Source organism: Anser anser, assembly GCF_964211835.1.
Source record: "Anser anser genome assembly, chromosome: 8".
Classification (NCBI taxonomy): domain Eukaryota; kingdom Metazoa; phylum Chordata; class Aves; order Anseriformes; family Anatidae; genus Anser; species Anser anser.
Genome location: NC_139728.1, coordinates 1761345 through 1788968, shown reverse-complemented (window position 1 = coordinate 1788968; position 27624 = coordinate 1761345). Strand labels below are relative to the sequence as shown.

Here is a 27624-nt window from a genome sequence, read left to right as displayed (position 1 = left end):
TTAGAGCTAAGGTGGACAAATATTTTATTTTCTTTTTTATTGCCCCATTATTTATAAAGTTCTCTGTGAATCCTGTAAATACATTTTTTTCATCTCCCTTCAGAGTTTGTCTTTCTCTTTGGCAAACATTGATTTTTTTCGTGTTTTTTCCAGTGAACCTTGAAATTAAAATGTCTTTTTTTGTTTAATTTCTTTTTTGTACACCGGACTCATTGTCAGCACAGCAAGAGCAAGGTGCTTTGTTAGATTACTGCTGCTTCAAAGCTACTGAAGGGAAGAGTTGACCACATTTTCTCATATATATGTAGTTCCTTCATAAGTTGCAATTATTCTCTTTAAAACACAAAGCCAAACCCAAGTTCTCAGCATTTTAATGAAGCATTTAAAACTTTTAGTATTGCAGAATCAATTTTAACCAAATTATACCAGTTTTAAGAATTGTAGAATTCTTTGTCCTGTGAGTGGACAAATCATTTGTACAGAGATGGTGATGTACAAAAATAGCAAGGATTGCAGGCAGAAGGAATATCTTTTATTAGACCAGCTGATATAGTTGGAGGGAAAAAAAAAAAGCTTTCAGACACACAAGCCCCTTGAAAGCATTTTTTTTTTCAACTATGTCAATTGTTCTAATAAAAATATTACCTCTCCCCTCAAACCTTGCCTCTCTTCCACCCTCCTACCACAGCAGCTACAGCAACGCTATTTCTAGCAGAAAAAATAATTGTTTTTGTATAGCAAAGAAATTATATCGCCATTTTCCCATGTGTTTTTCATCAAAACTAGTCTGTTCCCTTTCATACAGTAGAGAATTTTTAAAGTATTTTTAGAAAAGAATCATTTTTATGATAATTACTTTGTCATTGTCATTTTATCTGCTATTGCAGAAGTCTCTATTACATAGTCTTGACTAAGAATGCTTTTTTCTTTTGCTAAGTAACCAGGGCACTGTAGGTTATGAAATTAAAGCTTAAATTATAGTAGGGTAAAGTGGCTGAACCCAGGAACACAGATACGTTTGTATCCTTGGTTGGATTGATGTGCCATCAGAAAGTTAGGAAATTCTGCCATCTTCAAAATATTCAGCTAAAATGACTTCCCCAATAAATTAAAAGGGTTTGCTTTAGCTTTGTGACCCAGGGACCATTATGCTAAGCAAGTACAACCATCTATGTTCAAAGGCTAAAGAGCAGGTAGTAAGTGTTTAAAGCAGCAAGAGTCCTGTTAAAAAAAAAAAAGTCTTTAAAAATGGATTGTTCTAGGCTATAATAAACTATGAATTGTAAAAGGTTAATTGACAAAATGATACTCGTCTAATGCCATCTCTGTAATAGCAATCATTGCTGAATCCATAATTCAGGGGTCTTGCTATATTGACGATTACATTTCCTCAAAAAGACTCCAGTTATTTCCTCAGTCTGTTTAACCTATGGTAATTAATTATAGATTTACAAGTGGTACACAGTCAGATACAGGTATCTGTAACCACTGTGCTACTGGCAAAAAAGGAAAGTGCCTGTCTGCAGACAGGGGTGGCCCACGTATCAGTATGAAGATTCATGTCATGAGCTGACCTTTGCTTCCATCGCCATCCAAATCAAAGAGACAGTGCAGGTTATGGTAATCAGCCTCATTTCACGTCTGGCATTCAAGGAAGGGCAGCTTTGCCTCAAGGTTGCTGCACTTAGGTTCAAATCCCATTTTTGCAGAACCTCTGACCTGCAAATCTGATCTATTTTCCCCCAAACTGTATTTCTTATTCAATGAGATACAATACGCTAGCAGTGAACAAACTGACAACATTTTAAGAATAGTAATAAAAATTCAGTCACATCTCTTCCATGTATCACATTCTCAGAGTGCCAGAGATACCCTTTTCATGATATAAAGATTCCTTTTTATTTTATTTTTTTCTAAATGTATCACGCCAAATTAGAGCTATTTGTTTTGGTTGTTTGTTTTTAAAAAAAAGCAACAGTTCCCCAACAGGATGACAAATGAAGTCACTGGTATTGCTGCTTTGCAGAAAGGATTTGCCAAGCACTGGCTAAGTAAGCGGCTTTTGTGAGCAGAATGAAGTGAAGCACGTTCACTTCTATCCACGCATGCTACAATTTGTACCCTAAAAAATGGCACAGACTTGATAAGAAGGGGCTATTATAATGTCTCCTTAATTACAATTTATTCATTTTTTTTTTTCAGTGCAAACTTATCAGCTATAACAAAAGATGTTTAAGAAACAAACCTTGTCAAAATAAATGAATTAAGAGCATTCATCCTTTTCTGGAGTGTGAAGAAGTTTGTAAGGTGATAATGAATTCTGTAATGCATTAGCCACACTTCTTAAAATGTGTGTACCACTTCCTCTCTAACTTGCTAAAGTTTTGTCATTCTTGCTGAATCTCCAGTTACGGGCACAAATTAACAAGATTTGATTGTAATTGGACTTCAAGTAATTCAACTATTATTCTGCCAAAGGCAGGATGTTTTCACCGTGCAGAAGCCTGTTAAAGCTGCATGAAATCCATATGAAATCCATAGGCTTACTACCATTGGGCTTTGTTACATTACTTGGCAGAGGCTCGTGCTGGAGAAGGTGCAGAGCATCTTCTGCTTGCCAGGATTCTGCTACGGCTCAGGCAGCCCCCATAAGCCTGTCCCAGGAGCTTTTGGGCTATGCTGCCAGTGAGGACTCCACAGAACTGAATCCAGCTGCAGTGCTGTTACCAAGTCCACCCATACAACCACTGATTTAGTCCTTTGATGATCAGTCACCAGCACACTCTCCCCATCACTGCAAAAGCCCAGCCCTGTAGCTCACTGACTTCATTTTCAAAAAAATCTCAATATTTGCTTTGTGGTACACTTCGCATCCATGATTTTGTCCCTTCACCATTGACAGAACAGAGTCCCACAGTACACACAACAGATAAGTGGCATTTCTGCTTCCCCTCCATAAAGCACTTACAGGACAGACTGCAGACCTTAAGCTGCTCCCCTATTTTCCTGGTTCATGACTTTTCCTGTAGGACATCTCTTCTGTGCAATTCACTGCCAGTCTGGTGTCCTCCTCTATCCTGTCATACCCTTCTTCACTTGAGAGCTCCGGTGAGGTCAGTCCCCGCGGCTGAGTGCACACGTTTGAGATGCTCTGGAAACCAAGGAGTGTTTGCCGTGTTTACTGAGGTATGTGTGAATACAGCAAACCCAACCAAATTTTTAAGAAGCTTAGCTGTTTGCAATCCAGCTCACATGGGGCTGTGGATATCTTCAATCTGTCTATTTTCAGATTCTCACAGGAGCTCTCCCCCCTGCTGTTTAGAAACAGAGATAGGCACAAGGAAGTCAACACCACTAGCAGTCCAACCTAAGATTTGAAGGGTCAGAAATGTGAATTAGCAGAGAAACAAAGGCTTTGGGATTTAGGGGAGATGTATCTGAGGTGAAGGACAAAAAGGGTTGGGCAGATTTCCAGGGAAACAAGGAGGCACAACAGAGGCCAGGACATCTCCCCTGTCCCAGTCTCCCAGTGCTCCCTGGCAAAATGAAGGAAATACAGCGTGCACAGGGAGAGTTTTTCCTAAAGCAATACAACCCTGTTATCGCTGAAGTATGTCTGCACTGCAGTGCAGTGTAGAGAGACTCAGGCTACCTGAAAATAAGGGAAATCTGGAAATCCAGCCTGGATGGCCCCTTCACAGCCCCGCAAAGCTATTTCTGGTACCCTACTACAGTGTGTGATGCAGACATATCCCTTGCCTGCTGTAAGAGCAAAGCATGCAGCAGCAAGGAGGAGTTGTGCTGTCTGCAGTTACGGGAGATGGTAGAAAGCATGGAGCTGTGGAGAGGCTGAAATAACTAAGCAGGTTTGGGAGCTGCTAACTTACACTGTAGCCATTTCCAACGCCGCAGCCGCCAAATTCAAGGAAGTGCAAAAGCAAATTCACACCAGTTTTATTCATTCACTGGGGAGCAGGACCAACATCTAAGCTCCAAACTTATGATTAAAACATGTTTTAAGAGTGGCAAATAGACTCGAACATTTGTGCCCAGAAACCAGTATGCTCTTTGAATACCGATCTCTGCCGGAGATCCAATATGCCATTGGAAGAGTTATTCATGGATGTTGAAAACAATCCCAGCACTGAACCAGCCCAATCTGGGATAATATTTCCTATTAGACATCTCATCGAACCTGCCAGATTTGCAGTAAAGCACATAGGAATTCTTAGTTAATAATGCAAAAGGCATTTCTTACATTTAGGATATGCCATACCTGTTGACTGGCAAACTGCACAGTGTTCCTTGCACCTGGGGAATGCAGCATCTCTCCAACGCAGAAGCCGCTCCTCTGCTGCATGGCAGGTGCTGCTGGCAAGGACACCGGGGTCTCCCGCGGGTGCACGAGCACAGCTTTCCATTCCTCCACCTTATCACTGCCGATGTGCTCCCCTGGCACTGCGAGCATCTCAGCAATGTTCTCACTCACCCTTGGAATAAAGTACGTCTTCTCACTCACACTTGGAATAAAATACGTCATTCTTCACCACCAACAGTTGTTCCCATCCTACCGTGATACTCAGTGGTAATTATAGCAGTAAGCGTATGGGGGTTAAGTTGTACTTTCTAAACACTTGATATTTATAGCAGTAGAACTATTCATGAATTGTCATGTTCACCTAAAATGATTCATGGTTATAATTGGAGAAGACCTTCAACAGGAAAAATTAGGCCATATTGACCCACATAAACAAATTCAGTAAGCCACAAGAAGCTGCTGTAATCTATTTAGAACAATACTTTGGCAGCATATCACATTAATAGTTCACTGACTGTTCAGTTAGCCCTAACATAGGGTCCATTTCCCATCAATACATATAAAACGTTTCAGTGAAATAAACAAGTGATTTTGTTTGCTGGAGTAAAGCCGGCATGTGCTGCTACCGTGGTTCACATGCCAACATTAAAAATTCATTATTTTTAGTATGAATTAGGTGAACACTCAAACATCTCTGAAATTCTGCAGTTCGCAGAGGAAAACTCTTGTCTACATAAATTACAAACAAACTTGAAGTATGATATTCAACTTAACTGAAAAATAGGCCACAAGAAAATAATCCTCTCTTGCATGTTATTTATAAACTGTATATATGGACTATAGGAAGAACTAAAACTATTTCCACTAGTGATGTACATGTAATTTAATATCACCAGTGAAAACTAGAAGTAGTTGAACCAGCTGGGATGAACTCCAAACACTGCCAATTTTTCAAGTTTTGGACACACAAACCAGGAGCTAAATAGAGCTCTTTCAGCATCTCTGCACCCATATATTCTGGAGGAAAGGATGGAAAACCAAAACTGTGTGTGGGGAAAGAAAAAGAACAGAGAGAAAACCAATGCTCCCACACTACCATACTATCAAATTCTCATGAATGGATCCATTTCTCCACCCAGTCTTAAAGAAAAGAGCTGTGCATATGAAGAGGTATATTGAGAAGAGTCACAATATACCCTAAATTTGCCTCTTCACCCAGTCTTTCTCTGCATAATGCTGTTCCTGGGATCTCACACCTCATCCACTCCTTCTCTGCTCAAAACAAGGTCATAAATGCACTGACCTTGTATCCCGCAAAACCAGAAAGATCCCATAGCCTGGTGTTGATTTTTTTCCCTTGAAATCTCCAGACTAGGGGAGAGCATTCAGAGCACACGACTCCTGCTGACCTTTAGAGAAACTTCCCCCAAAACGCTGCCTCTTGCACTGAAAACATAGTAATTCCCCTTGTCTGATTCATGCTTCTTCTTGCAAGCACAGCAGAGGCGTCCTAGGTTACTGAAGAAAGGACAAGACTGAGGAGCCCAATAAACTTTCAAGATATGGCATCCACGGACCAGGGCTCCTGCCCCGAGCCCAGCAGCAGGATCCACAGCATGCCAGCACCCTTGCGTCCTGTTGGAAAGCAAAGGGAACAGTAAGCCAGCCTTGCTGTGCATACATCTCTTACTCTCAACTTACACCTCCGTGAAAAGGAAGCTAATGGGTTTACAAAGGGGTCCCATGTTACTGTTTTCCCAGTAGCCTGGGGAGCAGTGTGGTTTGGACTCAGGGACCCCAACGCTGTGTGGAATTGGACGTGAAAGCAGGCAGCCAGAGGAGCAGGAGAGGGATGAAGTGTAAGCCTGGAGAGGGCAGAGGGAAAGGAACCAGGTGACCAACCCCGACACCAGCAAGCAGGCCATCTGCTCTAAGCGGCCCCACAGCTGCTCCCCTTCTCCCAGGCACACAGATGGGTGATGGCTTCTGCATCAGGGCTGCTCCTCGTGGGGCCTCTACAGGCTGGGTTAATCTCACTAGTTCATCACACCTCCCTTTGCTACAGGACTCTGGTTTCCTGAATAGTCACTGGGACACAGCTTACTAGTAATACATCTATACAAAACAAAGTTCAGCACAGCATTCATTAACAACCACCATAGCAGTCACATTGTAGGATTCAAATGCTGTGCAAGCTAAGGGCTATTTCCACGAAAGCCTTCAAGTTAAATACATAATTTCTCATTAAAAAATTGCCGGTATCCTCAGATCTCAACAACTCAGGAAGCCGATGGGGCGGACCAGAGCAGCAGTGCCCTGGTGCCTGGGGGTCGCCCTGCTGGGGTCCTGGGGCATCCAGTTCAGCACGCCACGGAGGTCGGCGTCGTGCTGCCCAACCCTGGGCTGCACGCCACATAGATGCTGCCTTCACCGTGCCCACAGAGGGATGCTGCCACCCAGCCTGGTGCTGTAAGTGACATGGGGCTGAGGGTAAGCCAGATATTTCAGTCCCAGCCCATCCCCATTAGAAAAAATAATAATAATAAAAAAAATCCTGTTAATGACTTTACATTCATAAATACACTCACAATGTCAAGGGATGGGGGGTTTTCATCAATTCATTAGATCTGCTCCCATGAATTATTTATATGCAGTGCTAAAAATGGTTCTGAAACATTACAAGAATTCAATATCAGTTTTCACAGTGGGATTTCATCATTTTAGCACTGGAGCATAATAGCCTAATGCAATACTAATACGATATGGTGCTAATAGGGTACAATGAGAGTTCTCTCTAATATGCAAACATTTCCATGTTGCATTATTATTTCTTTTAAGTTAATATGATATGGTGATAATATGATGAAATGAATTAGTTTCATATCATTGTTTGCATGAGTTGCGCATATTAAAAGAATATTTTCCCCCCTCCCCTCGAATTCACTTGGAATGAGCTTGAAAATTTACCCTGTAGTTATTCTTATGCTAATGAGGCTGTTTAGTAGGAAACACTCCCGCTGTTGCTTAGCCAGCTGAAGAAAGAATAAGTGCGTGTCACCTCTTGCTGGAATAAGAATTTTCCTGGCCTGTTTTGAAAGCCTCTGTCCTAAACATGTTTGCTTTAACATTTCCCACTAGCTCATAGATTCATGGCATATTTATGATAAATTCCCAGGTCAATATTTTCCAGGAGCATTTCTACATCAACGGGCATGTCTTCCAGTTCAGCTACTGCCTTGTGAAAGGAACAGGTAGTCACGCACTGCCAGCCCCGATGAACGCCGGTTGCAGACTTCACCAGAGACAGAGGTCCTGTGTTTCTCTGCTCCGGGGTCTGCAATGTACTTGCTCCACCCAGAGGGCTGGGAAGAGCGAGATGGCAAACCCACACCCAAGCTCTGGGGTTACTCACCGTCCTCCTGCCTCCCTCCTTCCCTCCCACCCTCCCTCCCTCCCCAGCATTGCGTGACCTGGCGTTTTTCCAGTCCTGCTGTGCTTACACAATGCAAAAGGCCAAGCTGGTTTGAAGGTTTTGCTCTTTGCTTCCAAAAGCAGCATATCCAGCAGCCTTGGAAAGGAATCCTTTCTGCACTTCCTGGCAGAGAGCCCTGCTCCCTGGCACTTCGGGCAGATTTGAGGATCCCTTAATTCCTGCTGTGGTGGCAGGCCTACAGGGAGAGGATGCAGGGTTGTCCCAGACATCTGGCAGACACTTTGGCATCCCATGCTGGACACGAGCTTCAGGGCTTGGAGTAGCCGAGAAGTCCTGTCCTGACCTTCTGTGAGCATTTTCCTGCTGCACTTAAACATAGAAACTGAAGTGGCTGTAATCGGGCTTCATTTGGCCCTTTTCTGAGGGACTCCCTACACTTGTTAATAAATTGGCACTGAAGTATAGAGATTTCTATTTGGGGATGTTGTGGAATTCCCATAGAGGATGATTCAGGAGGACATCCATAACAGCTAACGTTAACCTTTGGCAACTCTCTCACTGCACTCCCTATGGAGCGAGCAAGCATCCCGTATGGGGTGGCTGAGAGCAACAGCCTCATCTGCCCACACCGCCATTGCAACCTCATGCAGATCCAGGTATCACCTTCAAATCCCAGTAAATCCAGCTTGACTGAATCTAAATTCAGCTTGTATGACCTTTAATTCACATGGAGTTACCCAGGAAAATTTTACACGCGAGGTTAGCAGTACATGTACAATGCTGAAAACTTCCCCAAATGTTACAGCGGTTTAAAATGTCATAAATAAAAGAGTCCAAAGTTTTTTCATTATCAGATTTCCAAAGCTACTCTACATAATTCCCTGTATAATCCAATCTTAAACTCAGAAGACACTCATGCAGCTGACATTTCCTCTCTGTTTTGAATGGGGATTATTTTTTAAGAGGATACAGAACCTGGAAATATTTCAATAGGTCTGATATTTAAAGCATATTTAATGGCATTTATGTTTTAATCTTCTTATTGACTAAACTTTAAAGAGAGCTGCAAGTAATTCAACAGTGAAAAAAATAATTAGGCATTAGCTAATAACAAAACAGCCATAGGTAATGGGTCAGTTGATTCAGGAGCAGAACGAGAAAGACAATGATTGTCAGGGCACCCCAGGGCACCATGCTTTCTATGATTAAGATTTGGAATAGGCAGTCGCATTGTTCACATCTTCCCCACACTTTGAAAGGTTTCTACGGCTTATGGACTTTGGCTTCACTGTTGGCAACAGAGTGATCAGAAAGCAATGAGCCAAATTCACCAGATTCCATATAAATGAGCAGATTAAGGGAGACGCTGCCAGGCAGAGACCAGAGGCAGCTGAACAATTCTCACGACTTCCATTCTGTGCTTCCTAGCCTGAATGCAGCCTAGCACCGTCCAAGATCTCTCAGGGGATGACTACTCATGTTAAACAAATCTCACAGAAAATTATACTAAAAGGAACCCATAGTTTTTCTGAGCTCTGGAGTTTTAGAAACAAACTGATTTCAGCCATACTGATCCAACCCCTCTACCTTAGTGCTGTTGAGAGGCAGGAACTCAGCTGCTGTTGGGCGTTTGAGTTACTGGGCTTCCCTGCTTGGCGGCAGGGCTGGTGCCCTGCTCCCTAAACTTTACATATACTCAGTTTTTGCTTCAGCCCTGAAAGAGCCTGCAGACAGCTCCCTGCTTGTTTTTCTCCTCACGCGCTGCCTAGCCCCAAGAGCAAGGAGCTACTTTGTTAGAAGCAAAGGTGTTAATTAGCAGTGAACCTGTTTAACCCACATGCTCTTTCACGCAGCTTCATAATGAATCCCAAAAAAACTCGGGTTGTAACACAACTACAATTTTCCTAGATTAGAGCAGATACTAGTTTTCTTGAAATTAGAGGCAACGCTCTAGCAAATGCCTCTTTCCAGTGGGAAAGACACACTTCCCATGCCCTGGAGCCTGCTGCAACTTCCCCACAAAGCACTGGGTGCACCCACATCTTCCCCAGCTTCTCTGAGAATCACAAACATCACAGTGAGGTCTTACTTCAGTTATGGAGCCAGAGTGGTGCCTACAACCCCATGCAGGGCACGTGGTGCTGGCTGTGATGCTTGACAAGACACCGTGTAGGCACCAGCTTAAAGCTGTGGGCTCTGAGAACAGAAATTCTCCCGAACAGTCCTGTCGTGGTACTCGTATGTCAGGACTCAGGAGCCTCTGCCCGAGGAGTAAGCTCACGCTGACCATCAAAAAGCACAAATCAGAAGAGGTGCATTTTAAAAATTCAAATACATACTTATTTCTACACTGATATACCTGATTTTGCAAAACCTTTCCTATGTGGACAAGCCAAATTGACATGATTACTTTCAGACGTCAGTGGGAACAAGTAGGTCTCACAGAACTTACAGCACGGTTAGCCTAGCCATTATTTTACACTGAAAATCATTTCTTCGTGCTACCATTACCATTGCTTGGTTACTTGTAGAAAACAATTCCAACTATCAGGAAATAATTATGAACAAAGCCCAGTTAATTATACAAGACATCTCAGCTGCCCTAATTAAGGATCAGTTCAATACAGTTCACTTTTTTTTTTTTTTTTTAATTGTGAATAGATTTAGTAGAAGCCCAGCTGATAAACAAATAATGAGACTGGAGCTCCAGAAGGAATATGATTAATAAAATTATTCACCAATCATTTATTTCTTCTGGTTTATATCATTCTTCCTACTCCATTAGAACAGGAATAGAAGAATAGGAAGTGCATTGACTGGTTTCAAAGACAATGGCCCTTCCTGTCACAAACATCCCACCCTGGTCCTGAGCTTTAAGGCCTTATTTATGCAACTGTGACAAAATCAGGCAACAATTCAGAATCAAGAAAACACTAACTCCCTGATGTAGCAAAACATCCCATACAGGTAGATTCCTTGACCCAACAAGCCTCGCTGACGCTGCTGCAGTTACCCACCACGCACACCTACAACGTTTATGCATGCTTTTTGGGTCAAACATGAGAAAATGGTCAGGGCAGAAGAAAACGAAGAGACCGGCTAGACCTCCAGTCCCCCCCCATTTCCCCAGGAGAATTTAGGCAGAGCCTGTCGGCTCCCAAACATAGTGTCATGAGCCCAGAAACAGGATCACAAAAAAGAAGAAACCAAGACATTCAGACATGGCTACTGAAATCAGCCCAGAGGACCCAGAGGGAGCGGTGCCTGCAGGGCGTAGCTGGCACAGAGGTGGAGAGGAAGGCACCTGGAGCAGGAGGACAGACTGCTGTTTGCTGTTTGGAGTGCCTGCAGCTGAGTCCCAGCAAACGTTGTCATGTTACCACCGGCTCTACGATGGATGACTGCAGTTAAAGCAGGAGAACAACTTTACATCTGTTTTAAACTACAGTCTGTTAGCCTCATATTTTAATAGTAAACTGAAGCAATTCACTTCCTTTTTTAATGGATTATAGAAGGAAGTCAGGCATAATGTTCCTACCCTTGTATGATCAATACCATTAACACACTTATAAATTATTAATATTCTGCTCACAAAAATTAACCACCTCTGAAGAAGCGTAATTGCTCAATACAGCTCAAAAGAAAAAACATTTAAGGAAGTAAAAATTTCTTTGCATTTTAAGAAGTTTCTAGCAGCTTGCTAGCATAGCTGCAAAGCTACACTGCATATTATTCAGTGTAGCATATTAATTGTTATTTATTTATTAATTTTTCTTCCTTCTGTGGCATCATAAAGGGATTTGGCATATAACAGTTTAATCAGTCAAATGCCACACCATGAAGACTCTCATTACATTCCTCCTACAAATGAATCTCTCTTCCAGATGGGAAAGCTTTTGGTAAGCGGAAGGGGCTGAGCTGACTGAGGAGTTAGCATAAGTCAATATTATTCAGGATTGGTGCATGCAACATTACACAATATTCCCAGTGCTCACACCACAGTGCCCCTGCTGACATCCTTTCACCGATATTGTTGATAAGTACCATAAAGAGGACATATATCTTGCTGCTAATTAATATAATGTGCTATATTCACTTAGCTGCATTTCTTTAGCTGAATTATCAAATTAGATGATAATCTTTCAAAATGCATCTAATTTTTAAAATTTGTGCTTCATTTTCTGAATGAAGAGGAAATACAAAGATCTCAAATCTCTGCCTAGGGACCAAAAACTTTCAGTGTACCTCTGAATCCGAATTTTTTTTTCCAAGTGCTATTCTGTGTGTGCTAATAAGATAGAATGAGGTTATCTTGGCCAAAAATGACAGAATCAAACTGTAAAGCCTAAAAATTTCTTTTAAAATTTCAGCTAACAGAGAGCAAATGTGCTTCCACACAGGAATCAGTAACTCAGAACATCACTACACATCTCGGGTGCTTTCAAGTGTGCATTCCAGGGAGCACTGGAAGGATTACAAGGCTCTCCTTTCTATATAATACTTCTCTGAGCAAAAGGTCTGATAAAGGCAGATCTACTCATATAACATCATCCTTTCTTTAATGAAAATGAATGATAAATATGTTCTTATCTAAACAATAGATGAAATATTTGATCAAAGATTTTGAAGACTTTTATATATATATATAAATATATATATGGTTAGGAGGACAGAAATAGCATGGCTTAAAGTTGGTAAAAATAAAACAAACTAACTGAATACAATGAAATTTCACTTGGTCTTTTACACAACTACTCCAGGGCTAAACAGACCCATAGCCATAGTTACTACCAGTGTTTGAGATCCGTTTGCAATCTGTTTGCACTGAATTAGCAGCAGCCTCATTTCTACATCCATAATCACGTTACCATCTTTGCTGCAGCTACAATGACTGGAAAATTTAATGGAAATTTTTGGAGTATGAAGCACAAACTTTCATTTGAAATTGATCCTTTCCATCAAGACCACAGATGCAGCTGCAAAGGAGTTATGTTCCTATGAAGACAGCTTACAGACTACAGGTGTTAATGCCAGTTACACTGAAATTTTTTGTTTGTTTGTTTGTTTTTTGGTGATGTTGGTTTACCATCAGAGGTGCCAGAAAGGTATAAAACTGAGACCACCAAGCTACTACCAGAATTTTCAGTTACCCACTACAAACCAGCCACAAATGGAGACTTTTGTTTACCTTCCATGGATCCTTTAAGCTTCCCCTTATTTACTCAGTTTGCGCCGATGCTGGAAAAGCTGTGACCAACGTTGTTTTAAAGAATTCTCTGGTTCTTTACAATCATTTCCTTAAAAAGCATCAACGTGTATCTGAAAACAAATGCTGGATTTCAGCAGCCTCTTGTGTAGCCTAGTAAAATAGCAGGAAGAAAAACATATAATTAGCCAGATTAAATTCTCCAACTCAAATATGTTAATAACCTTCATCAATACAAATTTCAATAGATGTTATGATGCTACACAGTGTGAAAACTTAGGTTTTTGGTTTTTCTGTTTGTTTGTTTTTCTAAGTCTAGAGGCAGAATACACAGTTGCCAATACAGCCAGGAAGTCCAAGCAGACTTAAAAGCAAGCAACTCTGTCACTTGTGTGAACGCTAAGAAAGTAGCTGTCTTTATACAATTAAAGTTCAAGGTTGCATCTATAATAGGCTTTTCAGCTGTATTTGAAAGTAGATTTAAATTGTTACTCACCCCTAACCTTGTTACAGATTCATGGTGTAGAGTAGGTAAAACAGAACAGACTGAAAGGGTTATAATACATTTACTGAAAGAAAAGGGTCTTGTAGCTAGAGAATATTGTGCAGGGAAACTATAGGCTTTTGGAAATGGTGTGTTTGGTGAGAGGTACGCTCCTTTTGCACCAAATTAATCTTAGGAAATAATTCTTTAGAGAGGCCGTCACGGTCATTTACCGGTTTTATAAAGATGGTTATTTTCCTGTTTATTAAGCAGGGATTTGAAATTATCAGATTCGGTTAGTTATGAAATGGGTCCTTGTGTTCTATCCAGCCTTGGTAAGGATATGGAAAAGGATTTTCCTTCAGTAATTCAGATAGTTTAAAGAGCTGTGATTACCAGCTGTTGTTCTCCATAACACCCTATGGGCCCAGAAATGCAGCAAATTCTTCAAGGCATCTCTGGGAGCTCCTGTGGAACAGTGATATGATTGGAGTTGTTTTTGCTTTGATTACAGGATGTTTCTCACACTGTTCATCAAATACAAAAGGACGTGGGAGCTTTAAGTGAAGAGAATAGAGTGATCAAGATCCCACTTTGTTTCAGGACTTAGAGAAAAGAGGGTAGAAAAGAGGAAGAGAAAGGAAAAAAATGAAAAGAAAAAAAAAATGAAATGCTAGCAGGTTAGCCTAGACATTTAGAATGACATAAAATAAATAAATAAAAGAGAGAGAGAAAGAGGACATACGATGGGTAATATTAAGTAATGGCATAATGTCCAAATATTTGCAATGTTTGCTTCCAAGTAGCTAGCAAAGTCATGTTTTCCATTACAGAATAATGCCAGGGCATCACCCCATGATTCAGTCGCAGTCCTCTCTCACTCTTGTCACTGATGAAATACTTCTGTGGCAGCTCTGCAAATTCCACTGTCCAAATCTTCACCTCCAGGAGAGGCTCATATGATCTCTCTTGAAATTTGAAAAATGTCATTTAAAAAGTACATTTCACCCTAGTCTGCTCTTTTCATTTAGAGAATCTGAAAAAGAATGGGGGTATTTAAACGTCTTAAAGGGTTATTCTCACAACATTTTCAAGAAAGCCAAGAACTTCAAAACCCTGCTACATCTGTGCAAATTTTACACTGTACCCAGCACATGCATTTTAAACACGTCCAATACGTTTGAGTACTTTTTTGACCACGAGGCTTGATAAGCCTCCTGGATGCTTATCTTTTGGAAATAAGAGGTTAAAACCTTTCAAGAGTCATTTCTTTCTAAAGAAACTTCTGTCTCACAAATCATAGACCTGACAGAGCCTGTCAAATGCAAGTTCACTGAAGATACCTTGTAGCTGTAAATATATTAGTGATATTCAATCTTATCATCACAAACTGGTATTTGCAACCCTTATTGGCCTATGAATTTCACTGCAAAGAACAGTTATTTATTACGTTTGTATATATTTATATATATATGTGCAAGGCTACATGTTCCTGAATTCATATACTGTAAACTATATTAAATATGCTGAAAACTGACTGATGATGAGTGCTGCTCTTGTACACTAATTTCTCTTCTAATCCATGATATGAAAATTCCAGCTAATGGGCTCGTGACAAGACTAAACAGGGGTAATAGCAGACTTAATCAAGAAAACAAATGGGATTCATTAAAAGCTGGCACTCGTCAGATAATCTTTGGAGAGTTCTCACCTCAATCTACATGTCCCCATCAAAAGAAAAAAAAAAAAAAAAAGAAATCTTCAGCTCTTTTTATCTCAGGATGTTGAACCAATTCAGTGGAACTTCATAATGGAAAATAGATACAGTTAGCTTCAAATTTCTTGTTCCGTGTTTTACAAGATGTATCCTCTTTCCAATTCTTTTTATACTCTTTTTCTGAGTATTCACAGGGAAAGGTTAGCTACAAGATTCTTCTCACAGCTGAGAAGACAAATTGGCTACAGTTTTCACATCCACCTGTAGCTTAAGATAATGTTCTAGTCATGAAAGTATTTCTTAGCAAATGCCACTAGGGAAATACATATATACATCATCATATACATATTTATATATTATACAAAAAGCCTATAAAACCTATGCATTTAGATCAAAAAGAGACATCCAGCCACCCTGCACTGTGCACTGTTGCAAGCTGAAAGGCCAGAAATGGAAGACAAATTCTATCCCAAGTTCCAGTTTCAATTCTTTCTTTTTACAATGAATGAGGCTGACTCACTAAATATAAACATATTCAAAATTCAGCTTCAGGTCTGCCATTCAGCCTCCCATAACAAGGAAGAAAAGTTAGAGCAATTATCACTCTCCTCCAACAGCTATTATCTTGTTAAAATATGCATATAATTAACAAATAAACAGGTTAATTCACCAAAATCTGGAACTTAAGTATTCTTTTAGTCAATATCATTTTATCAAAGATAGTGGTAAGGCAACATTTGAACTGCAACAGATATACATCCAGCCTTGATCTACTTTGAATTTAAGAGCAATGAAAAAATATATACAATGGAGTTAGTATTTTTCACTGCTTCTAAAAATGCATGTCATCTTGCGTGAAATCTGTGTAACCTACCTCAGCCCTTTGGTGGCTAAATAAAGACATCACTGATGGCAGAGGAAAGACTTGTGATAAATCTGGGATCAGGAACTGTTACATGTATTCCGTCTGTTTTGTAATGTCCTCTTTCTGCAAAGACATTTTACCTTTTGCTAACATCTGAAGTACCATTGTTAAAAGAAAGGGTTATCTACCTTCTTTTTTTCTGCAGTTGCAGAAACCCTGGTTGCTGGTTTATTTGCTCTTATTTGCTTCACTCATACCTTGTTCTGCAAAAGCTTATTTACTCTCGATACCACTTCCTAATTACTTCAGAGAAGTCATATTGTTTTCTCATTATGTTCTTCTAGCTCTCTTCTGAGCAAGGCATATTTTCGGTTAAAGTGTCCAAATTCTTTTCAGGTGGCTGCACACTCTGCAGCATGTGGCTTTACACAATGTCTAAACTTGCTAAGGCAATTTGAGCATTATCTGATTGCTAATTAATGCCCTATAATAATTCTGACCTTTAGAAATTGTCTTCTAGCACCGTTGTTTCAGAGGCCTGCTGTGCATATGCTTTTTGCGTGTGAAATTCCTCCACTTACGACTTGTGCTGTCAGAGAACTTGGCTCACTTAAGCATTGCTCATGAAGGTTGAGAATAGGCCAGGCTAGCATTTTAAAGTTTGTTTTGAGGTTTTTGGCTTTTTTCCCCTCTGTTTGCTCTTGAGGCTTGTTTATCTCAGTTATTCTTGCAGAAAACATTCAGAGATGAGTTGTTTGTGGTGTCAACGTGTGCTGCCAGCTGGCTCCTCGGCAAGCCACATCCACCCACGAGCCCTTCCCCTCCAGTCAGTGTCCAGACACGCGGTCAAGAGCAGGAAGGGCGATGAACACCTGAGAGTTACAGGTGAGCTACAGAGAGCCTGTGCTCTAGACCACTTGGTGCACCAGAACCAGTGCTAACATCCCCACCTGCCCGGGATGGCCTTTCTTCAGGGATGTGGGGAACACCTGGGGGACGTGCACAGCTCTGCCGCCCCACGAGAAAACCCTTTGCTGAGTGTGACCACATATAGTCCTTCTGGGGTACTGTTACTGACTCTGTATCTAGTGTCCTTCCCTGACAGATGTTAACAATAGGGGAATGGCTGTAAAAGGTTTATTACATGACAACAAAATGAGAAGCTCCCTTTGCAGTGGAGCCATCTGAGAATTGCAGGACTGCATATAGCAGTCCGTGCTTCTGCAGCCACAAAGACACCTGGTAACTTAACTGGCCCTGTTGGAAAACTTTCTCTCATTTTGAGATTAACCCAGAAAAGGCAAGCAGTGTGCCGCATCAGAAATTACCATAACAGCACTCTCTGTGATTCCACCTCAAGAAGAGGTGGTGTTCCAACCCGCTTTCCCTTTCCCACCCCTCAGGCACATTTTCGCAGCTGTCAGAAATCTTTACCTGTATGACACAGCATAAAGCACAAGTAAGCTGTCCGTAAGAGAGCAGCTGTAACTGTGTTCACCTGGAAACGGAGAGGGCATATGAGTAACCAGAGAAATATTCCAAAACATGCTACTGGAAAAGACATAAAAGCTCGTTGACCCATTCTGTAGTTTCACTAAGGAAGTCAATGCATTATCAAAGCCTGAAGAACATAAATGGTGCCTTTTTACTCCCGAGGTATTTCTACATTTTTGTTACTGAAAGTGAAATCAGTTATATTAATTCACAATGAACAAGAACATGCATACACCAGGCACACATCAAACACTACCTCAATGTCTTTTACAGCTTTTAGTTTTTGTAAAAAAAAATTCATTCTTCAAAATTCTTTAACGTAGTCACAAACTGCCTGTATCAGCTAAAGCCAATATATCTGATTATGAAGATATCACAGGAAATACCTTGTTGCAGACATTATCACAGATAATATCGCAGATATTATCAAGATTATAATCAATATCGAGAGGAAATATTGTACTGACAGAGATTGTGTTGGGTAAAAGTACCTGCCATGCAGACATCACTATGTACAGTAGGTATTTTATTATTTTATTTCACGCCACCTCAGTGCATACTCATGAGGAAGAGCAAAGCACATTAATTGTAATTACCCACTGCATATGACTGAACCTCTGGTAACGGGACACTTGTGGCAGTTCACCACACATGAAAGAGGCTTCATGAGACACACCACATGCTTAAACATATTTTGACCTGTGTAGAGGAAGAGCAGAGTGCTTAAAACTGAAGCAAAGAGGTCTGCAGCTGATGTGCTATTACACTGAAGCTGGAGGCAGTTCTGCCCTGTCCCCATGGCCCTCCTACCTCCCATCACACTGGTCCTCGTGGTGGCAGGGCCTGGGGCCAACACTCCCCATGTGGCTCCCAGCAGCAGGCCCCTCTTGCCTTGACATCAGGTTGTCCCTCAGGTGATGACAGCAGACGTTGAGCTCTTCTGTCAGACTCAACTCCAGCAAAGTTTTGGTGAATTCTTAATTTTTGCAGCCTTATGGTGTTCAGCCTTCAGATCACCCATTAGCTTGAATAAAATGCATGCCAGGGCACTCTGAGTGTGGGGACAGGTTGGAAGTGAACAGACTCCTGCCCCTCTGAGGGGCTTGCATAAGCTCCCCCAGATTTCCTGCCTGTAGCTGGGGTAGGAGGGCAAGGAAGGGGAGAGAGATGAAGTTGTCCTTTGACATTTTACATCCAAGCCTTACTGTGATAACCTTTAAAGATAATTTTCCCAGCAGGGAATTTCTTGTGAGCATTTTACCAGTGAAACATCATTAAGTGTTCCTGATGAAAGTAATTTATTACAAAAGTTTTTGGAGGGGTGGAACCAAGACAAATTAACCACAGAATTTTAGATACAAAGACATGTTCTTTTTGTACTAATCCTATTACTGTGGATATCTTTTCCAGTATATTTGAAAGCAGCTTCACTTGTGCTGAACTTACTGTCATACATCCAAGATGCCCTTTCTCCAAACTTTAGACAGAGGGAACTGCAAACAATTGCCATTAAAAATATTTTAAGGGTTTTGCAGCCATTCCTGATTGATTTTAAAGATGCTTTTTTCAGCAAGAGACTAAATCTTAATTACATTTTTCCCATTTTAGGATATCTGAAATAGTAAAATTAATCCTACCACTTCATAAATTGTAGCATCATGAACAAATACTATGGCCTTGTTTTAAAGCTTTACCTGTTGATCACAGAACAGCTAAGGTTGGAAGGAACATCTGAAGATCATCTGGTCCAAGACCTCTGCTCAGTGATCTCAGAAGGATAAGATTTTAAATCAGCTTTGTTGTTGTTTTGCCGCTGTTGCTGTTCTGTTTTTGTTTGTCTTTCATAATGCAGAAAGTGTCACTGTGTGGACACGCATGCACTCGCTGAGCCATCCCAAGAGCACAGCAGCGGCCCCGTGCCCGTGCGCAGAGCAGTGCCCTCTGCCACCCGAGCAGAGCAGCTTTCTTGCAGGCTTTTCCAGGGGGCTTGGCCAAACCCAGCTCTTCAGAAGTAAACATGCTCTCAGATTATTCGGAGCAGTCTCTCTGCCTGCAAAGGTCAGCTGGTTGCTCCCTCAGCCTCACTCCACACCCACCCTTCGTGCTTACCCCCTCATTGCCCAGCTTGTCTTTCACTTCCCTCATCTTTCTACTGTACCGATGCTTTCTTATCACCTCCTTCCTCATTCCTCCTCTTCCACCACCTGCCACGGTCAGGCCCATTTTGCCTCCACAGCCCCCAGTTTTCAAGCAGGAGCTGCTCAGAGCAAGGAGCACCCACGGGCAGAGCCCTGCATGCCCCCAGGAGTGGCACAGCCCCAGTTAGTGACAATCCAAGGTATTAGCAGCTCTTACCCAAGTGTTGGCTCTCTGATGGCAGGGAAGACTGGCAGCATTATTTTAAGGCTGCAGAGCTCCAGAGATGCTGCTCTACAACGTTTTGTTTTGTTTTATAATGGCTGCATTTCACACACTGATGCAGCTGGCTTAACCTACTGTATTTCACTTTTCTTAATTAGATTTTTCTCAGTATTCCTGAGCACCTCTGAAAGCTGGAGCAGCACAGCACTGCTGCACACCCCTACAGCCATGCTCCAGCACCGTCAGCCCACAAACAGCAGAGTGCCTTGGCCGAAGGGAGAAACCCAAACCTGCATGCCGGGAGGATGCCTCACTGACCTGGGGCAGCTGGCACAGCTGCTGCTCCTGCTAGAGCAGCCCCTGGGGCTGAGATGATGGTCTGGGCTCTCACAAGCTGAAATGAGGAAATGTATGTTTTGCAGTGAGGAAGGAGATGTGCAGCTATGGAGCTCAGTAAAGCACATAGCCGTGAGGAGAGGCGAGCACTTACCCAGCTGCGGCTTTGGGAGCCCTGTGAGCTTCGCTCCCCAGCTGTACGCCAGGTCCCCAGCTCCTGCTGCACTCTCAGCACACCTCCTGGCTGCTGCGCCCCTGCTTCCCTTCTCCCCCCGCTCCGTTTTGAATACAAGGCAGTATTTTCTGGAGGAGTGAATTATCTGATACTTATCTCTGACTCCAAGGCCTGTAGGTGCAGTACCCAGCTCCTGAAGCCCCTGGACCTGCAGGAATTTATAGCAGCAGATTGACAGCAAGTTTTTTCTGCAGGTTGTTTATATTATCGTAAGCTGCTTAGGAGGAAAGCTTTAACAGAACACTAGATAAAAAGAAAATGGGTTTTAAAACCACCAGTAACTCTTTTTTCTTAACTTGTTCTTGAACAAAAAGTGCTAGCCCTGGGAAAGTACCCGGAGGTACTTTCACAGGGAACTAGCACAGAATGCAACCAAGCGCAGTAGGCAAAACACCCTCTGCTCAGCTTTTGGCAACAAAAATCTGACTGAAAACCTGGGGGAAGGAGCAGGACACAGGAAGTGAAGGCAGGTAACAAATGCTGGCACTTGGGAATGTGAATAAATAAAGGGCCTTCACTTCTACTAGTTGGATCCCATATCCCACAGTATTACATACCTTAATAGCTATTGATTTTTTCCATGTTTTGCCAACAGCTAGAGAGAAATTTCATTCAAATGAAAAACTCACAAACGTGCAGGCAGTTGCCATGGGTGAAGGAAAGATGAAGTGTTGGGAAACAGATTAAACATAACATTCCCTTTAGCATTGTGCTGGGGTCCCAGTCAGTAAAGAATGACCAGCAGCAACTCCAACGAAAATTATTGGGGTTTAAGAACATAAACAGAGCAGTTGTCTTTCATCTACAGTAAAACTGAACTGTTGCCTTTTTGGGGACAAGCGCACTTCCACCCATCACTTAATGCATCTTTAACTGCACCAAAGGCTCGCCCTGTCGTGAGAAAGGCAGCACAATGAAGCAGTAACATAAGGTCTCCCAGGTAGCTCCAAATGGCAGCTTCTTGTGCTGACCTCTTCGCCGTCATCCCAAGCAAAGGAGGGGCTGACAGCCCATGGAAACATTCTGTCCAGAAGGTACAGCATAAACATGGTTAGAACAGGACCATTACTTGGGATTTATAGTGATCAAAAAGAAATGAAGCCTTCACACTGGTGGGGGGAGAATCAAGTGGTAACTCAATCCGCCCCGTTGGATGATGCAAAAGAAGAAAGAAATCTGAGAAACACTGTCCTAATACTATGCCTGTACAAGTGGGGAATACCAGGAAAGAGCAATTCTTTCCTTCTCGCTAGTGGCTAGTGGGGACAGACCAAGCAGGATTCCTTTTAAGCATCTGTCATCAGCCCGAAGGATAAAGGTTTTCTCCCAGCAGTGAGAAGACATTGCTTGGCCAGACTCAAGTTCTAGCAGGAAGTTTCCCTGCAAAACACAGAATTCAAATCAGTCATTTGGACTACTCATGTCTAAAGGAGATACTGAGAGGGAGAGAGAGAGAAACCTGGGAACAGCAGGCAGCTTCCTTGGAAGGGAACCACAAATACAAAAGCAAAAGGGCAGCTGAGTCCTTGTGCAAAACATGGTATAAAGCCTGGCAATTCTCAGATGATAAAAATAACTCAGAGCAAATTCACAACTCATGGCAAATTGAGCAGCAGCAATTCAGAGCGTACTCAATAAATGACTACATTTCTTCAGTATAGCCTCTAATAATTTAGCATATTAGTTGCTGTATGATAGTAGCCTATTTCCTTATTGACAGCATGCTTAGTTAGGGTAGATAATTAAGATTAACTAATCAAGCTCTTAGTCATCCTTCTAGGAGAAAAAGACAAGAATGAGATAGCTTTTAGTGCAACCGTGTTAATCCAGGTAATAAGGATGAGCTCTAAGCTGACCTGTATGGTTGTGCCAGCAGTAACCGTTCTTTGTGCTCGTGCACAAGGCAGCGGAACATGTAATAACAGTGGTCTTTGGTATACCACTGCTCTGTGCTACAGGGGGAAGGACTGTGGAGAAGCAGAAATATGGGCAAAAACATGGGAAGGAGCAGAAGCATAAAATATCCTGAGAAGCAGGGAGCCAGGCAGGGGCTCAGGCTGGAAAAGAAAAGCTATTGAAAACAGAAGAGAAGACAAAGCTTTCAGACCCGTTATGCTGCCTTGCTCAGCTGGAGAGTTGGAGGTAGAACATTTAAAGTGCTAAACCTTGTTTTCTAGGTAGGGAGACGAGAAAGCAAAGGAGCTGCCAGATAAAGAAAGTGATCCTATGATGCTAGGGCTTGGGGCAATAGATTCAGTCCACAAATACAGTATTTAGGGTTAGGGTTGTGGTCCCGGCAGGGTATTGGCTACTGCTCCATACAAGTTTAGTTAATAGGAATGATTGAACAGAAGGGTGAAATGCAAGAAGCAGTGTGTTGGCAGTTCATACCTAAACGTCTGATCCCTGTAGAAAAAGTAAGTAAATCTCAAAGAGTCATTGATCCCTATCATACCGTCATCCATTCACTTCAGCTCCATATATCAGTCTAGCTGTCAGTGTTTGTGAAAGGATGAGAGTCCCACTCCTTCAAAGCCACTGGACAAAAATTGAATGGCTGCTTCTGGGCATGTGGAATGTGAATTGGCTGTGTCCCGGGATGAAAATCTGCTCAGGCCCTCTCCAGCATCCATGATGAAACAGGAGGCATTAGGTGAATCAGTGCCTGTTCTCCCCGGCTTTGGGAAAAGCATGCACAGATGGCTCCCTGCTTTCTTCAGCGGTGGCCCCGAACAAGCACCTGAAAATAGACTCTGACCTTTTGATTATACATGGCAAACTTTCCTGCTCTTATAGCTGCTGCTGTTGAGTTTTCCCAAGCAATCTCTAAGCATAAAATAGGAGTGATTTTAAAAGAAAATGGGTTCATCAGGTCAGTGGTAGTGTAATTCTGGAAAGGGTATGAAAGTAGGGAAGTAATGATAATGCGCAAATTGAAAGGCTGATATAGTTTGCCATGGCTGCGTTGAGGTAAGGAATTGTAAATAAAACTTCCTGTCTGACTGGAACATAATGAGTTCCCTACCATTTAACAGTGGCTACAAAATAAATTAAAAGGAAACACATTCTGCTTTTCTTCTCTAGCAGATAGTATCTATTTATTAAGGTAAAGGAACGGTGACAGAGAATACTGCTTCTGCACAACAACACTTGCATTAACTCAGAAGTCCTGGCCACTGCCCAGAGAGACGAAAGAAGGGGGAATGACAGCGGCATGGGAATAAAGTGATCTGAAATTGCTACTGACAGTAAAATAGGGAGAGCTACAGACAGTAAAGGCTTGTCCCTGTATTTCTCACAGCCTGTCTTGTGCTGGAAGGAACAGTGATTTTAGTAAGGGAGAAGGAGAGGGAGAGGATATTTGAAGGCAATTATTGTTTCTGCAGAAGAGGTATTACTATTACTGTTAACTGCATCCGGTGCTTTTATAACTTCATAGTGCCTCAGTAAAGAAGCACTGCTCTGAAATTTTGGAGTGGACTTGCAAGTGCAGGAAGTACATGAAAGGACAGTGAAAAGTGAAAAGAGAACAATGTTCATAGGACAGCCGGTAAAACAGGCCATAGCCAGAGAGGTTGAGCTCAACAAGCCCACTAAAGGACACACAGCATCCAAGTTTCTGAATTATGCAATAATTACACAAAGCATCTCATAAAATAGCACTGAAGATATCCTTTACCTACCCAGTGACTTAAATGCACAACACCAAGCTTCTGTGAACAGGGATATGGCTAAAAACAAGCAAGCAAAAAAATAAAGAACAAAAATTGATTTTTACCTACACACAACAGGCCTCTGCATAGTTACTTCTCATTCCCTTAAACCTCACTGCAGGCAGGGACCCCATGTCAATCGACTGATCATAACAGGCTTCTATTTCTCATCTAGAGAACAAAATGGAAACTATGGTAACAGAGCTAGACCTAGTGAGGTCCATCAAAGACCGAGAAGGTAACTCAGCCTACCTCCATCTGGAGTCCTTGACCTCTGTGCTGAGACTCCCAACAAGAGGGACACTTCTTGTGACAGTACATATGGAGGTAGAATTAATACCTCTGATATAACCACAAGCCGCTGCACAATTATTACTGATTTTCACCTGTGCTGCACTTGACCTCCTGACTTAAAGGCACACATTTCAGGATATACCTCGTAAAAGGGTATATCGTTTTAGCTTTTATCAGGAAAGACACTGAATAATCCAAAGCACTGTAATTTTAGTTGGTAATTTTAGCTCAACCTGTTATGTTTACCTTAATCTGTGTGTATATGAACCACATCTGGAAATTGTGCCACTGCTGTAACTTAGAACTTCACGTAAAACACATTTAAAATACAGAAAATATTTCTGAATTTACTGCTTTTATGGGTAACCATTTAAAGTTTTGCAGATTTCATTTTTTTCTGAAACAACAGATAGAAATTCAAAAAATAGGATAAGAAACTTACCTCTCCAGCACTTTTCTTTTCCCGCAGGAAGTATGGCAATTTTTATAACACACTCACAGGCAATTTACTGCGACATGACTTAAAAAGTAAAGCTCATTTTTACAGAGTATAGTTTTTCTGCAACATCGTAGAATTCCTGTATGTCTGACAGCACGAGGAATAGTGTACAGAATACCATGTGGATTTAAAGTGACCAAAAGGAGAGTCTAGCTTATAATTATATTTCCTTTTGTTGCAGAACACAAATTCTTTTTTTTTTTTTTTGGGGGGGGGGGAAGCTGGAGAAGGGTGTCTGTGAGCCTCAAGAGAGAAAATAGGTCATATATTTCAATGAGGAAAGGATGCATTTTGGTTTGCTTAGTTTTCCCACAGCTAGAGAAAAAAAACTACATTCTGAGCTTAAAAGCAGAAAGCTCGGTGTGGTCAGAAGTAAATGAATCCCCGTGCTGTATTTCTACCATTTGCCTTTCCAAGCTGATTTTTTACCTCAACCTTCAAATGTTACAAAGAGGCCCTTATTATTACTGAAAAAATAAATAAAATAAAATAAAATAAAAATAAAATAAAAGCACACATCATGGCAGAGCACCGAAGATGGTGCAAGTCTGCTCCTCTCCCTGGGCTGTCCAGCAGCTGAATTCAGCTGGAGCCTGGCTGCTGCTGGCATTGCACAGGACAGGGGCTGTGTCTACGACATCACACTGGAGCAAAAACCTGCCTCCTGTACAGTTCGTGCAGTGGCAGGGGGTGCAGGTCAGAGCTAAGCTGTAAGTATTTGCACTTACACTTTTTAAAAGCTTTTTTTAAACGATAGGAGATCCAGTCACCTCGGAGAAGCTGAGGAGTGGGAACAGGCACAACCTTGTGTTGTTTAACCCAATAAATGGATCTAAAAACATTAAAAGCAATGGAAACCAGACACAAGACAAAGTCGGATAAAGAAACCTGACTATACTATACCTTTGCCACTAGATTTGGTAACTTCTGGTTTGGCTGTGCTCCCACCCACAGTAGCCAAGGAATCTGGCCCTGCAGCCCCTCACAAAGTGTTCAGTGTTCTGATTAAGGTGCACCACGTAATTCCTACTGTCCCATGATTATTTAGGAGCATTTACATTGGAAAAAGAGCAAAGGAAGTAACATTTAAAATGTTCAACTATACTTAGGTTTGTTTAGACGTTTGAGAATCTAGGAAACAGTAATTAGACCAGTTACAACGGAAAGATGGCCTGAGATGTCCAAAATCCAAATTGCCTACAGAAAATCCTTCAAAATATACTTCTTTTTGTTATCGTTATAACATATGTTATAAATGTAACAAAGACTGAGAGAGACAACTTTCAGCACAAAACTAGCATCATCATTTGGAAGATTTATATGTGTGACAGACTCTAAAATGAAAGAAAAAATAAAAATCAGATTTGTTTTAGGGTAGAAAATAAAATCATAAATAATGTTTTTTTCATGCACATTTGCTGATTACCCACAGCTCTGGAATTTTAAGAACTGGTGTTGGAGAAAGGAAACAAACTGCCAAATGCAATCTAAATTTCAGTTTCAAACAATTCCAGCACCTGTCCCCTAGCATATCAGGCCACTAATACACAGACAGGTATCTGTATCATAGCAGCAAGAGATCAGCCTTATGCCCGAATTTTCTCAGAAGTTTCACAGAACTCGCTTTATTCTGGAAATACCACTATCTCATTAATTCTGGATCTCAGTGGACTTCCCAAACACCATGCAAACCAAATATATGGATTAATTGCAGAAAGAATAGACACCGTCACTTACCTCTGAAATATAATTGAGATTGCAGAAAAGGCTTGTAAGCAGAATTAAAAGGAGCGGCAATTTCCTTCAATCAGTTTTGAGCTATTACGCACTACCAATTTTCATTAAGACTTCTTGTCTGCTCCTAGACCATACAGTGCCAGGTTAATTTTAGAATTATTGTTACAGCTTGTCTCAGATTTCAGGTCCTCAAAGTTTCATAGTCTTTCTATATGAAAAAGAATTTGTGTTTTACAGTTCCCGGATATGGGTTCTAAAAAAATAAATTTAAAAATAAAACCTTTTTCCTTTCTTGTAGCATCTGTGCACTGACACACACCGGTCAGTATCACCACAGTGCTACCATTGCGTCTTAGCCACCTGTAGCGTCAGTTTGTGTAATTTTGCCACACATGGCATGGTCAGCAGTCGTGTATATACATGTGGATAGAAACTCCCAAACACATCTGCCCGCCATGAAGTTCTAAGAGTTTTAGTGCCTTGCAGAGCATGTGTGCTACGCCACAACTACCTCTTTGGATCCTGGTCTGCCACATTAATGTGTCTAAAAATAGACAGATAGATAGACAGACAGATATAGAAATATATACACACGGTTTTCAAGCCCATAATAGCACAGTTCAATTCTCCATACAGATGTGTATGAGGGGGAAAGAGGGTGTAGGAAATAGCATTTTGTAAAGTTCTATTGCACTTTACATACTGCTCTTTTTTTTTTTCTTGCGTGTACTTTTCAGCTTTTGTACATTTTAAAATGATATAATAGTATATCAATTATAATTGAGTGATAAAAAAAATATTACTTCTCCCTTTGCTAGATGCACAGTATGCATGAGTCAAAGCAAAGATTTGCAGGCTGTGGAGAGATAATTTAAAAGCATAATGGCTGTTACTGTTTGCTTGTGTTACTAAGTTTTTCTTTTCCTTTTTTT

At 41.4% G+C, this 27624-nt stretch overlaps 1 protein-coding gene across 1 annotated transcript in view; it reads right to left on the bottom strand.

Annotated features, from left to right (window-relative positions):
• LOC310903030 (uncharacterized protein) overlaps positions 1-27624 on the bottom strand; it is a 277218-nt gene that overhangs the window by 7346 nt on the left and 242248 nt on the right. Inside the window, exons 11-13 of the mRNA XM_083845549.1 lie at positions 12940-26816; positions 4277-5953; positions 2969-3314 (exon numbers count right to left, since the gene is read on the bottom strand). The gene's annotated coding sequence lies outside the window, so the exon portion shown is untranslated. The remainder of the gene's footprint in view (positions 1-2968; positions 3315-4276; positions 5954-12939; positions 26817-27624) is intronic.